Source organism: Natator depressus, chromosome 8 (assembly GCF_965152275.1).
Source record: "Natator depressus isolate rNatDep1 chromosome 8, rNatDep2.hap1, whole genome shotgun sequence".
Classification (NCBI taxonomy): Eukaryota; Metazoa; Chordata; order Testudines; family Cheloniidae; genus Natator; species Natator depressus.
The window spans coordinates 74,687,829-74,706,478 of record NC_134241.1 but is presented as its reverse complement, the minus strand read 5'-3'; the positions used below and the strand labels follow the sequence as shown (position 1 = coordinate 74,706,478).

General features: G+C 43.7%; 1 protein-coding gene across 6 annotated transcripts in view; it reads right to left on the bottom strand.

Moving 5' to 3' along the window:
* Window positions 1-18,650, bottom strand: part of ZNF644 (zinc finger protein 644) — a 77,077-nt gene that overhangs the window by 36,901 nt on the left and 21,526 nt on the right. For all 6 annotated transcript variants that reach the window (XM_074961352.1, XM_074961348.1, XM_074961354.1 and 3 more), the window contains exon 2: window positions 10,785-10,834. The gene's annotated coding sequence lies outside the window, so the exon portion shown is untranslated. The remainder of the gene's footprint in view (window positions 1-10,784; window positions 10,835-18,650) is intronic.

Here is an 18,650-nt window from a genome sequence, read left to right as displayed (position 1 = left end):
CCTGATCCGGCTGCCATTTTCAACAACCTTCTTCCTCCCTTACCAATCTCTTCCCTCTTTTGAATAAAACTGTATCCGATTCCTCTCCTCTCCCCCTCCATGTTGCTGGCAGCTGCCATCCATTCAACTCCTCCCCATCAGCCTTCTCCTCTGATTTCAACTTCTGGCTCTCTCACTTCTTCTCCTCGCAGTCTCCCACATTCATCCGCAGCAACTTCAACTTTTGTGTTGATAACATATCCGACCCCATAGCACCTCATTTCCTTACCCTCACCTCTTCACTTGACCTGCAGCCCTGATTCCACTCTCCCACTCACCAAAAGGGCCATTCACTTGACATGTCTCCAGGCAGTGGCCTCTCTGTTGTTGAATTCTCCCTCCCTGACCATCACCTGCTCTCTTTCAGCACTTCCAACAGCCCCCGTGCCCTACCACCCTGCTTTTCCATGACTTCTCTCCTCCCGCCACACTCTTCTGAATGGTTTCAGAGTAACAGCCGTGTTAGTCTGTATTCGTAAAAAGAAAAAAGAAAAGGAGTACTTGTGGCACCTTAGAGACTAACCAGTTTATTTGAGCATGAGCTTTCGTGAGCTACAGCTCACTTCATCGGATGCATAGCATATCGTGGAAACTGCAGAAGACATTATATACACACAGAGACCATGAAACAAAAATTCCTCCCACCCCACTCTCCTGCTGGTAACAGCTTATCTAAAGTGATCATCAAGTAGGGCCATTTTCAGCACAAATCCAGGTTTTCTCACCCTTCCCCCCCGAGAAAACCTGGATTTGTGCTGGAAATGGCCCTACTTGATGATCACTTTAGATAAGCTGTTACCAGCAGGAGAGTGGGGTGGGAGGAATTTTTGTTTCATGGTCTCTGTGTGTATATAATGTCTTCTGCAGTTTCCACGATATGCTATGCATCCGATGAAGTGAGCTGTAGCTCACGAAAGCTCATGCTCAAATAAACTGGTTAGTCTCTAAGGTGCCACAAGTACTCCTTTTCTTTTTTCTTTTTACTCTTCTGAATAACTGCATACACAAACAATATTCAACTCTCTCTATGAGGCGGTCTCACAGATCTACCTCTCCAGACCTGTCTCCTTCTGTCCATCTAAAATATTTGCCCATCTCTTTAGCATCTCTTCATGGCAGTCTAGCTTTCAACTCAAGATCAACAGCACTCTTAATCTTTCCCCCCAAAACCCTCCTCTCCCACCTCCTTTCTCCCTCACTGGACTTTTTAAATAGCCAGCCCAATAATATGTAGGTGAAATACAGGTGTGAAATTGGATTGATTTCAGCCCCGTAAAGTGGAAAAGAAAAGACCAGTTACCTTTTCTGTAACTGGTGGTGTTCTTTGAGTGCTTGCTCATGTCCATTCCATATTAGATGACTCCAGAGCAGTACCCCTGGAGGTAGGTAGGAGTTCGCAGACATGTAAGACTGCAACACAGCTCTGCTGAACCCAGAATTGTCTCTGGCTGAGTGATGGCATAATGAGCAGTAAACATGTGAACAGAGGACCATGTTGCGGCTCTGCTGGTGTCCTGGATAGGGATGTGAGCAAGGAAGGCCGAAGACTCCTGTGCTCTCGTCGAGTGGGCTCGGACAATTGGTGGCGGCGGAACCCCTGCCACGTTGTAACAGGTCCTTACGCACAAGGTAATCCAATTGGAAATCCTCTGTGAGGACACTGGGTGACCCTTCATCCTATCCGCTGTAGTGATGAAGAGTTGAGTCAATTTTCAGAAAGGCTTGGTACGATCTAAGTAGAAGGCCCTCCGGACGTCCAGAGCGTGAAGACGCCTCTCCTCACTGGTCTTGTGCGGTTTGGGACAGAACACCACGAGGAAGATGTCCTGGTTCACATGGAAGGTGGAAACCACGATTGGCAGGAAGGCCAGGTGCAGCCGCAACTGAACCTTATCTTTGTAAAACATCGTGTACAGAGGTTTTGAGGTCAAGGCTTTAATATCAGAGACCCATCTTGCCGATGTCACTGCCACCAGGAACATGACCTTCCACGACAGATGGGAAAGGGACCAGGAACCCAGCGGCTCAAAGGGCAGGCCAGTGAGCCTAGAGAGGACCACATTAAGATCCCACTACAGGACAGGGGCCCATACCTGCGGGAAGAGTCTGTCAAGCCCCCTCAGGAATCTGACCATCATGTCATGGGAAAACACCATCCGTCCTTGGATTGGTGGGTGAAAAGCGGAGATGGTCGCTAGATGCACTCTAATGGAAGAGTGTGCCAGGCCCTGGTTCCTCAAATGGAGCAGGTACTCCAGGACCGCCTGTATGGAAGAACGCGAGAGAGAGATGCTGCGCTCAGATGCCCAGGGAGAAAACCTCATCCACTTGGCCAGGTAAGTCAGTTTGGTTGAGGACTTCCTACTCCCCAGGAGGACCTGTTGGACTCCTTCCGAACAGGTCTGTTCCTCCAGGTTCAGCCACGCAGCATCCATGCAGAGAGGTGGAGGGACTCAAAGTTGGGGTGTAGGAGCCAGCCGTGGTCCCGTGACAGCAGGTCTGGGTGGTTGGGCAGGGGCCAGGGATGGGCCGCTGACAAGCTCATAAGCGTGCTGAACCAATGTTGGCGAGGCCACGCCAGGGCAATCACGATAACCTGCACTTTGTCTCTCTCAATCTTTGCCAGGGCCCTGCTGATGAGCGGAATCAGATGGAACGCATACATCAGGCTCCCTGACCATGATAGAAGGAAGGCATCGGAGAGGGAGCCCTTGCTCAGACCTTCCCAAAAGCAAAACCTATGGCATTTCCTGTTCTGTCTGGTAGCAAACAGGTGCACTTGGGGAGTTCCCCACCTTTGGAAGATTATGCAGGCTGCCTCTGGATGGAGCAACCACTCGTGGTGAGAGGAGACGTCCCTGCTGAGCTGGTCCGCCAGCACATCCTTGACACTGGGAAGGTGACAAGCTTCCAGGTGGATCTTGTGGCTGATGCAGAAGTCCCATAGACGGAGTGCCTCCTGACAGAAACCTGACGAGCACGCTCCCCCTTGCCTGCTGATGTAGAACATCAAAGCTGTGTTGTCCATCAGGACTCATTCCACCTTGCCCGACAGGTGGAGCAGGAAGACTCTGCAGACCAGCCGGACTGCTCGGAGCTCTTTGATGTTTATGTGCAACTTCACCTCCTCTGGGGACCATATCCCCTATGTCTGGAGGCCAAGATGCACACCCCAGCCGAGGTCCGAGGCGTCCGACAACAACTCGATGGAGTGAGGGGGGTTGTCAAATGGAACCCCTTCCAGGACTGTTCTGCAGTTGGTCCACCATCGCAGTGAGGTAAGTAACACCTGGGGAACGGTAACGATATTTTCCAGGGGGTCTCTGGACTGGGAATAGACCGTCCCCAGCCATTGTTGCACAGGCCACATTCAGAGCCTGGCATGGCGCACCACATAAATGCATGTTGCCATGTGACCCCGGAGGCGCAGAGAGACCCTGGCTGTAGTCAGAGGGAACGCAGAGATTTTCACAATAAGGTTTGTCAATGTGTGGAATGTGTCCAGTGGCAGGAACGCCCTGGGGCGGGGCAGGTCGAGTCGAGGACCGCGCCAATGACCTCTATCCTCTGCACTGGCACTAACTTTGAATTTCTGTCATTTACCAATAGACCAGCATGTGTCCTGAAGCATCGCAATGTCCCTTTGGATGTGAGACCTGGAGCTGCCCTTGACAAGCCAGTCGTCGAGGTACGTGTGAATCTGAATACCCTGGCACCCAAGGTAAGCTGCTACCACCAACATGCACTTGGTAAACACTCTCGGTGCTCTCGCCAGGCCGAAAGGGAGGACCGCAAACTGGTAGTGGTGCGGCCCCACCGTAAACCAGAGGAAGCATCTGTGTCCTTGAAAGATCGCTATGTGGAAGTATGTGTCTTTCAAGTCGAGGGCAGCATACCAGTCTCCCAGATCCAGGGAGGGGATCATAGAAGCCAGAAAGACCATGTGGAACTTTAGCTTCTTTAGGTACTTGCTGAGGTCTTGCAGGTCCAGGATGGGCCGCAGACCACCCTTGGCCTTTGGGATTAAAAGTACCAGGAATAGAACCCCTTACTCCTGCACCTGAGAGGAACTTCTTCCACCACACCCAGCTGTAGTAACCCCTTTACCTCCTGCGCAAGGAGACTCTTGTGAGAGGGGTCCCTGAACAGGGATGGGGAAGGCGGGTGGGAAGGGGGGGCGTAGAAAGGAACTGGAGGGTATAACCCTGCTGCACTGTGCTGAGGACCCATCGGTCCAAGGTTATAGCTGTCCAGGCAGGGAGGAAGAGGGAAAGGCAGCTGGAGAACACGGGGAAAGATGGATCCGGGGAATAGTCTCTTGGGAGCACTCTCAAAATGACTGTTTGGCTGGGCAGAGGGTGGAGGCTCAGGCAGCACTTGTAGCCCTTGGCTCATTTATAGGGCTGGTCCTGCCGAGGCTGACTCCCCTGGCCCTGTGGCTGCTGTGGTTTGAACCACTTACATGCCGGGGCTAGGACATAGAGACCCAGGGTTTTTAGGGTGATGTGAGAGTCTTTAAGGCCATGCAACTTGCCATCTGTTTGCTCCGCAAATAGGGGCCGGCCGTCGAAGGGCAGGTCCTACATAGACTGCTGCGCCTTAGTGGACAACCCAGAGGGGAGCAGCCAAGAGGCTTGCTGCATGGAGATAGCAGAAACCCTGGTGCAGGCAGCAGCGTCTGCCGCTGCCTGGAAGGCTGCCCTGGCTGCAGTCGTGCCCTCATCAAGGATCGCTCTGAATTCCTTTTTGGAAGCCTCAGGGAGCAACCTTTCAAACTTGGCCATGGCTTGACACATATTGAAGTCATATCAGCCAAGGAGGGCTTGGTGGTTGGCCACTCTCAGCTGAAGGCTGGAAGACGAACAAACCTTTCGCCTGAAAAGATCGAGCCTCCTCGAGTCTTTATTTTTGGGGGTGGGCCCGGGTTGTGTCTGCCTTTCCTTGTGGTTAACCACCTCTACCACAAGGGAATTAGGGGCTGGGTGGGAGTATAAGTACTCATGCCCTTTGGTTGGCACGCAGTACTTGCGTTCGGCCCTTTTAGAGATAGGGGCCAGGGAAGAGGGGGTCTGCCACAGGGCATTAGTGATCTTAGAAACCCCTTCATCAAGGGGTAGAGCCACCCTGGCAGGAGCGAAGGAACAGAGGCCATCAAACAGGGAGTCTGAGGGCTCTTCCAATTCCTCTGCCTAAAGCCTGAGGTTAGAAGTGACCCTCTTCAAGGAGTTCCTGGTGCATCTTGGCGTCATCCTGAGGAACTGGATGAGGGGGCCCGTGAAAGCCTCATCTGGCGACGACGAGGACGATGCTGGTGCTGCGGCAACCTTCATGTCCATTGGTGGTCCAGGAGCTTGTTCCCCTGGTTCCTCCTGGGCCTGCGGGGTCCTGCCCCCCAAAGTCTCCAGCATCGGAGGGGATACCAAGGCTGCTGGCCTCTCCGAGGCTCCCAACACAATGATACAGCCCTTTCTCTCCATCCAAACAGCTAGAACTCTTATTCAGTCTCTTGTAATCTTAATTACAACATGTTTTCTGAGGCCTTGAAAAATACAGTCTTGCCCTGCTCAGATCCATTCAGAATGCTACTGCAAAGATCATTCTCTAAACCCATCACTTTGACCATGTCACTCCCTCTTTGAATTCCTCCACTAGTTCCCCCTTTTATATCGCATCAAACATAGGCTGCTTATCTTCACCTTCTAGGCCCTTTACCGCCCACCCTTACACTGCCTATTATCTTATTCATTATCACAACATGAACCCCCGCCTCTGATGCTACCCTCCACAGCCCACTTATTGCATTTTCAAACAAGCACCTTTGCGTTTTCTCCCATGCTGCCCAGTCACACTTTGAAAGAGCTCTCCGTAAACATCCAGAAAACTACCTCATTATCTTCCTTCAAATCCCTCCTTTTGCCACAAGGCCTACAAAATACTTGACAATGGTTAGGCCACCATTATGCTGAAATTACTGGCTATCACACTGACCAATACTGTCTCATTGTTTCCTTGTACTCCCGTCTGTCTATATCTGTCTTTTGTCTCATGCTTGAATAGTAACCTCTTTGGGGCAGAGACTATTTGTTCTGTGTTTGTACAGCTCCTAGAAGAATGGAGTCCTGGTCCATGACTGGTGCTCCTAAATACCATGGTAATACAAATTAATAAATAATCTCACAGAACCGCAGTTACTGAAGGCAAGCAACCATTCTTTCATCTTCGGGTGACTGTCCACATGGATTCCATTTCTGGTTGTTAAAGCAGTGATCTCATAGTTACTAGACATCCTACTTCAAAAAGGACTGTAGCACAGCTCTACCAATGTGGGCATCTGATCCTGAAGCCTCAGCTAAGGAGTAGTGCTAGTAAAAGCGTGGACTGATCCCCACACAGCCACCTTACACATTTCTGAAACAGGGATGCTGCTTGGAGAAGTCACAGAAGCTGCGTGAGCCCAGATGGAAGGGGTCCTAATCTGCCTGGGTGGATTTAATTTAGCTACCTCGTAACAGGATTTAATTCAGTTGGATGCTCATATAGACAACCTTTGATTGGATATGACTTGACATGTAACCTTGTCTGCAGAGGCTACAAACAAATCTGGGAGAGCTCTTGAATGGTTTTTTCCTGTCCAGGGAGTATTTCAGCGTCTCAGGGTATGTGGTTGGCTTTCCCCTACTTTGAGTGGAGCTTGAGGAAGAAAACCAGGAACTGAAACAACTGATTTAGATGATGCCTAAGAATCAATTTGTCTTTATGGAACACCTATCAATTATAATTAACTAGCCTAACAAATAATTACACAGTATATATAGTAAGAGGACACTGCAGGGGTTTCTCTTGGTGCCACGGGCAGTAAGACAGAACCAAGGGATGGCTGCACCTGCTCTGCCTTTTATGCCATCAGGTGGGTGGACACAAGGACATCCAGGGTGCAGGCAGAGACCCAACAGACTCTGCTGTCCAAAAAAAATATAGCCTCCTACACATGGGATGTACATGCATCAGAAGTAGAATTAATGTGGACAATCACTCAAAGAACTACTGCTTAATTCTGCTTTTGACTAGCTATATAGCCTTGGGCACAGCTTTCCTATATATGAAATAACAGACATATTTACCTCACAGAGTGTTGTGAAAATACTTTATAGAGTGTTTTGATGATGTTGGGAAGCGTAGGTACTATGTGCAATGTAGGTCACCACACTAAAGGGAAAGGTATTGTTGCCTTGGAGAGGGAGCACAATAGAGAAAACGAAGCTGATATCAGGTGTCAAGAATATAAGTCTGAAGAAAAATTAAAGTGTTTGAACTTACTTTCAATAGAAAGAAAAAATGTGGAGGTGATCCAGTAGGTTTTCAAATACATGAAATTGAGTAGCAAAGTTGAGAGGGAACATTCTTCACAATGGTATAGAGATCAAAGGCTTGGAAACAATCTATAATAGTTTGGATACTAGGAAAAGAAGGCTCCAACATCCCTATTTCAGATTAAAACACACACACACACACACACACACACACACAGAAATATTAAGTACATAAGTGATTCTAGTAAACTTAAATGCGTTTCTGGAAAAGAGGGGGATTTGAGAAGTAGTGTGAAAAAAGTAGAGTGAAATTAAAATAAGCCAAACAAAGCAGACAAGCATCCGGACCAGATGTTTTTTGCCAGCTGCTAAAATTTCGCATGTAATTTCCTAATGTATGTCATCCCTTCTCCCGGGACCATCTGAGGTGTCCCATAATCCCAGCTGATTAATGCAGTTAAGTGTGTTCAAATAAAATTCTGATATTATTCAACCATAGAGCTTTCTGAAGCCAAATGATATCATCACTCAGATCACCTTGAGAGAGAAAAAAAAAGGCACTGTAATCTAGATGCCAGTTCCTTCTCTAAGATTACAGGCCTGCAGGAAGCTTTCATCCAGAAAGCACAACTTTGTACAGTGCAGGTGAAGGTCAGAGCTCACTACTTCAGACTTTTCAACAAATTTGCTAGGAGTCAGAGAGGACTCTGAATGCTTTGATTAATTGTGCTCTTTGTACTGAAAATATCGCTGCACCAGTCTATCCAAAAAGAAAAGAAAAATCTCCCCCCACATTTACGCTATTAATACACTGTATCTACCCTGTAAATCAGGAAAAAAGCAGTTAAGATAATCATTATCAGGCACGAATATTACAGGTAACAAGGGGCCCAAAAGACTTAAATAGACACTATCCATGGCCCAACAAAAATCGTCTCCCCATCCATGGTTCTTCTATTATAAACTCAATCTGGGGAGTAAAGATGAAAAACTTTGTGGGTATAGTTTTGCAGAGTTCCAACTGCTCTACTTTTCAAAGTCCAGCTTGAAACTGTCATCAGTTTCAGTGTTAAACATATACATGCCACTAAGATATTGGAAACATTCTTCTCTAGCTAAATATCAATATGATACAATAACCCCTCTGTTTATACTGTTTCCTCCAAACAACAGAAGATCACGCTATTCAGCCCAGAGTTACCTACTCCAGTACACAAACTTAACCCAGTAGACAAACTGACATTTCAAATTCCCAGGAAGCATCTCCTACAATCAGTGCTGTTAGGTCCATACCTGTGGCTCTTTCAGAATATTAGGACAAAAGAGGTGAAGAGACAAAGCAGCTCAAGCCTATTTTAAAATGTACATTTCAATTTATTTTTAAAGCAATTTTAACTCATTTTAGGTCTACATATTAATCACAGATCAGAGAAACAAAGCAAGTTCAATACGTGTAAACCAATCCCATCCAAAATAGCAAGCTACCCATTATTTGGTTCAAAGATTACATTTTAGTTGAACAGCAAGCAGAAAATGGGATGTAGAGCCTAAATAATCAGATAAGTGAGGAAGTTTCTGTACATACAATGCCATCATGACCAGGTTTCAAGCACAGAAAGTTCCTTGAGAAAGGGGTCCTTAACTAAAGCTGCCATGCTTTAGTAGGCCAAGTAGTAATACAGAGAGCTTAAAATTATAGAGGCTCAAATTTAATTTCATTACCACAGAGAACATTTTCTATAATCTTGACTTTATAAATCTGTGTTTATAACAAATGGATCTCTATAGACTGTAGGTATATTTAGGTCTAAAATGGAGTGATGTCCCTAATAATGTGGGACAGTTGAATGCATGGCTAATTTTTGGTAATGGAACCTAGCTATTATTGACCAGTGACCCATGTTTCTTAAAACACCAATATATGCAGATATCTTTTGAACAGCATAGATATCTACAATCATTATTCTTGACAGACCCCCCAAACCTTTTTGTACTCTATCTTCTGCAGTGTTATCTCCACCTGTCTCCCCAATTCCTCCCAAGCCATGTCAATTTGTTCAAAATCATGCAGCACACTTGACTCGTTTGGCCCAGGAGTTATCTTTAGTTTAAAAAAAAAAAATCAACCTGTTTGCATGCTTTATTTTACCATGGGATTTCCCACTTGCTGCATAGTCAGAAAGGGTTCACTTTGAAGCAGCACGTTTCAGAATACAGAATTTCATTCCAGCACGTTTCAGAATACAAATGGCCCTGGTCATGCCCTAGGGGAAAAAAAAAAAAAAAAAAAAAGCTTCTCTTACATGAGTCTTGGCCAAACTCCTAGTACTCAACCCCGCTGCCTTAGAGACTCACCTGTTTGGTCCCTTAATTCCCTCCTGCACCCTGCAAGATTTCATATGAGGCCATCGGTTAGTTTCAGAAGCCAGGGCAACACCCTAGCAAGAACTTAATGCTGGTGAGGACACCTTCGATTGCAAACTCCTACACACCTAAAAATGTATAAAGGAATGCCCACTGATAATCAAAAGAGGTTTTAAAAAGATCTATGTGAATTATTTGTTCTTCAAAGTTAGATTTGCTTAACAAACTTTAATGGGAAATAGAAGAGAAGGAGAGGTTTTCTGACTACAGAAATAGTCTGAAATCCTCCAGAAACAGAATATCAAGCAATAAAGAGAGGCCTAGAATCCAGCTTTAGTTAGAATTTCCTTAATCTGAAAATATTTATTGTGAATTGTTCCTTTTTGGCAATGCTGCAGTGAAAAAAAAAATTCTCCTCGAGAACATATATTTTGCAGTTACCTGAGAATGCCCATGTAATACTCTGAAGAATATCAACGCTTTATACTAATGTCTTTACTACCTTGTCAGTCAGTCTCATGCCATCTGATATAGTTCCTGAGGACAGGAAAACCAAAGAATATAAGTAAACCTGATGTCCTCTGGTATTTCATTTTGTAAAACGTTAAATGTTCTGGGGGCCACTCAAATTTTCTATGTACCAGTTAAGCGAGCTATGAACTGAATTAAACCTGAAATATAAATCTAAACAATACTTCTGCAGCACAGCAAACTACACTGTCAGCCTTTAATAATCATGTGGACAATTTGTGGATAGAAATTCACATGAATGAAGCCTTCACTGTTTTTGGTTCTCCACAGCTAGCACAAGTGCAGGTAACTTTCTCGGCTAAGGATCATTAGACAAATTTGTCATAATAATGTTAAATACACAGTCAACACAAAACAGCACAAGAATTTCATTTTTTTTAGATCTCAGAAGAGGAAAAATAAGCTATTACAAACAAGTAAACATTAACTGATTAATTTATTCCAATTTCTGTAAACCAGTGTTTCTGGTTATTTAAAAATAGGTGTTAACAGATAAAAGATTTGCTACATACCATTTTTATAAGCTGGTTTTCTACTTACCTTTGTCTGTTTTATTTGTATCAAGCTGCGAGGTCTGATTTAAAACAAACCTGCAAAATAACAAATAAGAATCTTAGAGCCATCATCCTGCTTAGGACCCAGTAACTATTTGATGACATATCAGCAAAGCACCAAGTGAGGAGTTTATACACATGGAAGTATTTTATCTTGCCCCAAGTTGTAAGGATCAAAATCCAAAGTCACTTTCCCTCTCACACGCACAGATATCAAGATGACTGGATAACTTATTACAATTAAAAAGGTGGGGAGAGACCCTGAGTATCTACAGACCTGACACACTTGATACAGTAACAAAAATGTACACAAGATATTTCTTGGATAAACTGTGTGAGCAGAGCAGGAAAATCATATAAAAAAGTCAGGGAAAACCCCTTGCCAACATCTTCAACGTCTGCTAAGCTATTTCCCTTGACTGCAGCAAGCAACTAACTGAAAGAATAAATTCAATACCTGGATGTAAATGGAAAATGGGATGAAATGCAACACGGGTTTACCAAAGGTAGATCATGCCAAACTAACCTGATATCTTTCTTTGAAAAGACCTGATTTTTTTAGACAGAAATGCAGTAGATCTAATCTATCTGGACTTCATTAAAGCTTTTGATACAGTCCCACATGGGACACGGGATATAATTAGTTAAACTGGAGCAGATGAGGATTACTACAAGAATTGTAAAAGACAAGCTGTGCCTAAAGAAGAACTATTGGACTGGAGGGTGGTTACTAGTGGAGTTCCTCAAGGTCCAGTTTTGGGACTGATCTTATTTAAGAGTTTTATTAATGAGGTTATTACAAAAAGTGGGAGCCTGTTAATGAAACTTGCTGATGACACAAAGTTGGAAGGCACTGTCAATACAGGAGGATCACAATATTGTACAAGAAGAATTTGGATGGCCTAGAGTATCAGTGCGATTGTATAACTGAGTTGCCTGTGCTGGTGGGGGACCAGACTCAGTGGTCAAGGGAGTTCCAGTCCTGGGTCTTATATTCCTAAATCTCATGTTTAGAGCTTTAGCCAGTTACTTGCAAGGGTCAGGAAAGAATCTGCCCCCCCCCCACTCCCACGCAAATGCATTTTAGGGGGGCTGTTCCCCCCCCCCCCTTACTGTAAAACATCAGAGATGGTCACATCTGGAGATGGGACACCAGACAGGATGAGCCTCTGCTCTTAGACAGAAAAGAGAATTCTCTTTCAGATGCTCAGTCAAACTGATTGCTATATTCGGGATCAGAAAGAAATTTTTCATAAGGTCATATTGGCAGGGATCTTGGAGGATTTTTCACTTTCCTCTGCAACATGGTGAGCTGGGTACTTGCTAGGATCACCTCGGCATATCTCAACAAATCAACTCCTTGTCATTGCAGGGGCTTTCGTGCACCTCAGTCCCTCCTGTTCTCTGCCTGTGGCACACAATATTTTATTCTAATCCAGGTTATTGTGCTCAATATAGGCATAACCGGGTGGGGTTTAGTAATATACAGGAGGTCAGACTAGATGATCTATCTGGTGGTCCCTTCTGGGACTCTATGAATCTGACTCTATTAAAGAAGACAAGGAAGCAAGTGGGGAAAGTGAGAACAATTTTTCTAAACCATTTAGAAGAATCACTAACCTTTTTGAGACCAAGTGCTGAAGGACATCAGAGCTGGGCCACACTAAGGCCTTGTCTTCACTAGGAAAATTGTGTTTTTAAGGTGTTGGCTAACACCCCTTGGAGTTTTATTCTTGACCAGCTAACCTGTTAAAATCCTAGTATAGACCAGGCAAATTGTAGTCTTAACACGTGTTGGTTAACATGTTTTACCTAACACATTAAAAATACACCTTCCCCTCAGTGCAGATGTGGCTTCAAAGGGCTTTGGCTTGGCTGATTTAGTTAAAGTGATTCAGATAAGTCACTTCTCTTCCCTGCTCATCCCCTCCAACCAGACTCCAGCCCCAAACTACCCAAATATAATTTTATGAACCCCTGTGATTTGAAACTGGGTCATATCCCCTTTAATCCCATTTTGGACTGCACAGATTAAACAATTCTACCAAAAGAGCTCTAGATAGGGTTACCATTCATCCGGGTTTTCCTGAACATTTCCTCTTTTTTGATCCTCCGCCTTCTGTCTGGGCAGATTTTTCGAATAAGAGGAAATGTCCACGATTTTTGCGAAGCAGACACTGCAGCTCAGAAAGAGCTGGCTCCAGATCTGGATTAATCCCTGCACTGCAGCCACCCGCTCCCACCCACTCAAGCCCTGGCTCCCAGCCCTGGAAAGGGGAAGAGGCAAAGAGGCACTGATGGACAACTGGAGCTGTTTCCCAGGCCTGCACCAGTCGCCCTGCCTGTGTGTGACAGGAAACGCCACTGCCCCCCAACTCGAGACTGAGGCTGCAAGTACCCGCTCCAACACCCCCAGGTACCCCTCCCAGTACACAACCCCTTCTGCACCCCCAATACTCCCTCCCAGTACCCACACCCCAAATACCCCCTCCTGTACCCTCCAAACCCCCTTCCAATACACTGACCCCTCCAGCACCCCCCAAATACCCCCTGCACCTCCAAATACCCCCTCCCGTACACACACCCCTCCAGCACCCCCCAAATGCCCCTCCCAGGACACACACCCTTCCCATACCGCCCAAATACCCACTCCCAGTAGACACCCCTCCAACTGTACCTTCTCCTCCAGCTCCCCCTTCCCACCCCCCCACCCCCCGACAGTGTCCTCTTTTTGGGAACCTGAAAGATGGTAACCCTAGACGTAGAGTAAATCAAGACAGTAATGAATACGAAACATTCCCTCCATTCAAATCCTATGGCTTGACACTGTTACAGCCTGACTTCACTATGAAGACAACAGAGTTTAAAGGTGACGAACAATATTTTTAAAAATTGAGCTTATAACTTTTTCTTCTTTTATGCTATATGGAGAAAGTCCAGAAGGCTGCTCTCTCCCTTTTTTCCTGCTTTATATTGTTTGAAATGCTGATGTCTTGTCAGATAATATACTCTGGTTTCGCTAGTGGGCCTTTCAGAAGACTCAAGGACATATGTGTGAACTCTCACATCGTGACTGGAGAGCAAAGGTGTGGAATATTTAGCAAAGACTTACCAAAATTATAAAGCAAGTCACTGAAATTAAATAAAAACACAAAACCAGAGTTTTAAGGATATATCTTTACTGCACAGTTAACTTTGGCTCTTACTTGGGTGTTGCCCCTAACCTCCCTCCCAGCCACACAACTCTCTCACCTGAGTTTAGTGATGCTTTAAACCCAGGCTAGCTGGCCTGACTGGTGAGGATATAAGCTACAGCTCAGGTGCTGCTTTCACTCAGGCTGGTAACCAGTCACTTTGTAGCGAGAACACAGGCTAAATCACTCAATTGCTGAGAGTCATCTAATGTCTTCCCCCAGTTCCCCTTGTATGCCCAGAAGGACAGAAAAGTTCTCCCACAATTCACTGGGAAAAGAATCAAAAAGACTGATTCAATTTACTGTACCACAAAAAAAAAAAAAAAAATGGGATGTGCCCCCAGAAGTCCTAGCAACACACACCATTGAGGACACGTTAATTTGGGTATGCCTTTGCAGTGTGGCTCCTCACACCAGGCTATGCTTACCTGGGTCCTCATACACAGGTGCTGATCATTTCAGCTATCTCTGCAGTGAAGAAATCCCTTTAGGATATGTCTACACAGCAACTAGACACCCACGGCTGGCCTGTGCCTACTGACTTGGGATCACGGGGCTTGGGCTGCAGGATTGTTTCATTGCTGTGTAGGCTCCTGTACTCCAACACCCTCCTTACCTCTCAGGGTTTTAGAGCCCGGGCGCCAGACCAAACTTGTATGTCTACACAACAATGAAGCAGCCCCACTACCCAAGCCCCGCGAGCCTGAGTTGGCTCTTTGCAGTGTAGACATACTCTTAGACAACTTAACTAAAAGTCCCTTTCCCCATCATACTTCCCTCAAGGCTGGACAGAATTTAATTCCTAATGATAAAAAAGGAGAGGAGTGGGGGAGGTGTTTTTGTTGTTGTTATTAAATTAAAAGCTTTTCAGGCCTTGATTATCCACCATAAAGCAGCAAGAAAGGGCACCAGCCTTGCAGGTTATTTATAACAACTCTTATGCTCAACTGTGGCCCAAACATGTTATTAGCAAGTATGATCCACTTGTGTAGACAGTGCAACTACGTTATAATCAGATTTTTAAAATGCTTTAGTCCAAGTCTCTTGCTTTCATAACGTGAATGTGTCTTACACATTCAGAAGCCCAACAGCTGGCATCAAAATAAGTAGACACTAAAGTAAAACTTTGCACTTTGGCCATGTCCTCAAAGAGCCACAGTAGCTCCAACCATGTTTCTCTGACCAGTACAAACAGGAATTTTTATTGCAAAGAACCATACAATAGAATCTTCAAATCTTTTGACCACACTACTTAGGGAAACATTAGCAATAACTGTACTTAAAATGTATCTGTAAGTAGCAGGTTTCTGATCTAAATGTGAACAGAACATAGTCCTCTGAAGAAAGAGAATATAGTTTAGTTCTCAAATTAGCCTGTATAAAATAGCAAAAAAGGTATGTAAAATTAAAATGTATACATTCTCTTGAGGATTTTGATTTTCCTTAAAAGATAGAAGATCTTTTGCAGTCCCCAAATCAAAAGCACATTAGAAGTCTTTCAGGAACAAAACTGAAGTACTATAATCTGTAATGTATTGGTATACTACTACAGTAGGAATATTCAACCAGGAAACAAGGGGTCTGCAGAGAAATAATGGTAATAAAAACAGCAAACACACACCTACAAGCTAGAGAAAACAAAAAACTGCAGGATTCCCAATAAAGACAAATGTTTTAAGACAAAAATAGAATCAGTAGATCACCAGAAAAGCTAAAAGATCATTCAGTATGCTATTTGTTCACAAACTGCAGTCCACAAAGTAGTGACTGGTCACACAGCAGTTACCAAAAAACCCTTTCCCAATATAATGTTCCCAAATGAGGAATTGCTGGGATTCTCACAGGGATGTTCAGAGATTTAAGGCCATTGCAATCATCTTCTAGCCAGACCTTCTATATAGAAAGGTCAAAGAATTTTATCCAGTAATTCCTGGATCAAGCTCACATCCTATGGTTCAGCTTCAGTATATTTTATAGAAAGATATCTAATCCTGATGTAAAGATTTCAAATGAGGGAGAATTCACCACAGATCTTGGTAAATTGTTCCAAAAAGCTAATTTCCCTAACTTAAAAAAAAATCTGCATTTTGTTTCTAATCTGAATTTATCTTCTTTCAGTTTCCAGTCACTGACTCTTATTATGCCTTTGTCTGCTATTATCAGATATCTCCCTGTCTACTTACTTACAGGCTGTGATCAAGTCACCTCTTAACCTTCTCTTTGAAAAGCTGGCAGTTGTGAGTGGAAAGAGAAGTCATCCCTGCAACCATGAATGGGAGGGATGGTAATTCACAAATCTCTCTAATAAAATCTGTTTCATGCTATGAATTTTTGAGAAGCACTGGACTATGCTATTGTGGCCTGTGTAAAGGCTACGATGAATCTACATTGATTAAACAAAAGCCTGCAGTGCTCCTGTCAACACTTTATATTTTTCTGAGGGAATCATCTATCTTCATATCTGTTTATTCCATCAGGAAGGAGCCCTTTCCCAAATGAATTCTTGTCATTTGCTAAGGAATCTACTGCTGCATCCACCTTTGATATTTGCAACTGCTGATCCTAGGCATACACTACAACCTTTTTCTGAATTATATTGATCAGGGGTGTGATGAGGTGTGACTTTGACTGACAGCTGACCTGGCAAAAACCCTGAGCACAGACACAGCTATACCAGCAAAACTGCACTTTTGCCAGTATAACTTATTTCACTTGGAAGGAGGGGGTGGCCCAGAATAAGCAATAATAGGAAAAGCACAGTTTTATCAGTATAAACTACATCCACGCTAGGAGAGCTCTGCCAGCATTAGCATACCAGTGTTGCTATACCAGCAAAGCCTTCCAAGTGCAGTCCTGATCTCAGACACTTTCTGGAGTTTACAAGACTTCATTATCTGTTAGGTATGAAATTTACACTCAGTAGGATGTTCCCACTCCAAAATTATAATCGGAGAAATGCAAGTTAAAAAAACTTACTTATCAGAGGGAAAAGATTTCACCATGTTCACTTTCTGGCTTTCACTTGTTGCAGGCCTGAAGTATTAGAGTCTTACCATGATCTTAAAGAGATCTGAAGACCTTACGAACTAAGGTGAGAAGGATTGGGAGAAAGAACAGAGTGTATACACACTAGGAGAGTACTAGCTATATCCCAGCTTCCCCACCTAGGGGAAGTATGAAGTATATAACCACCTCATGAGGTACTCCTCTTCCCACTTATGTAATTGCCTCTGAAATGGATTGAAAAAAGTAGCACTTATCTGAGGTCAGTCATTTCTGAGTCAGTTACTATAACTGACTCAGCAGTTGGACTGAGTATGTGTACTCATCAGATTGCAATCACTCACATAGGCAATCAGCAAGGCTAACTAGCTCTGTATGAGGTACACAGCTTCCTGTTCCTTTTAAATGCTTACATAGGGAGGAACCCTGGATGATCTTTATGGTTCCATTCAGGAGTCTGAAATTACTTTATCCACATCCGATTCCTAAGAGTAAAACTAGCACCCAGGGTGGAGCAACTTAGATCACTGGTTTACATCATGATCTGAACACATGATTTTTTTAAAAATTGATTTAAATCAGGCTGAGGCTTTGTAAAACTAATGTGATAACCTGTGCTACTGAAATGTAAAAGTTATAAAGAGCTAAATTATAAATGCTTTTTTTAGGGCTGTCAAGCGATTAAAAAATTTAATCACACTGTTAAACAATAACAGAATACCATTTATTTAAACATTTTTGGATGTTTTCTACATTTTCAAATATAATGATTTCAATTACAACACAGAATAGGCTCTAAAGTTTTCCACTGGTTTGTTTTTGAGTGTAGTTATATAACAAAAAAAATAAATCTACATTTGTAAGTTGCACTTTCCTGACAAAGAGCTTGCACTACCGTACTTGTATGAGGCAAATTGACAAATACTATTTCTTTTATCATTTTTACAGTGCAAATATTTGTAATAAAAGAATATATTGATCAGGGGCATGATTTCAATTACAACACAGAATACAATATATATGAAAATGTAGAAAAACATCCAAAATATGTAATAAATTTCAATTGGTATTCTATTGTTTTAACAGTGCGATTAAAACTGTGATTAATCACAATTAATTTTTTTAATCGTGTTTAATTGTTTTGAGTTAATCATGTGAGTTAACTGCGATTAATTGACAGCCCTAGCTTTTTTATTTAAATGCCAGGAGTAAGCTATCTTATTTAAATTTTACAAAACTGCTAGAGGCAAAACAAAATATTGAAAATTAAAACACTGATCCTGCAAGCACTAAAAGGGGTAAGTAACTTTATGAATTAACCCATTGACTTCAATTGGACTACTTGAGCTTAAAGTTAAGCATGTGCACAAAAGTGTTTGCAGTATCAGAAGCTAAAACTGTATTTTTATTTAACATTTCTCCTAGAGGCCAAAGGCCTCTATATTTGCTCAAGAAACCTTCCCTTATACTAAGGAGAAGAAAACCAGACTTAGACCAGGTCTACACTATAATCTTACACCGGTATAACAATGTCAGTCAGAATGTGAAAAATTCACACCCCTGAGCAACATAGTTATCCAGACCTATTCCCCTGTGTAGAGAGCACAATGGCAGCTATGTCAATGGGAGAAGCCCTCCCATCAGATAGGTGTACA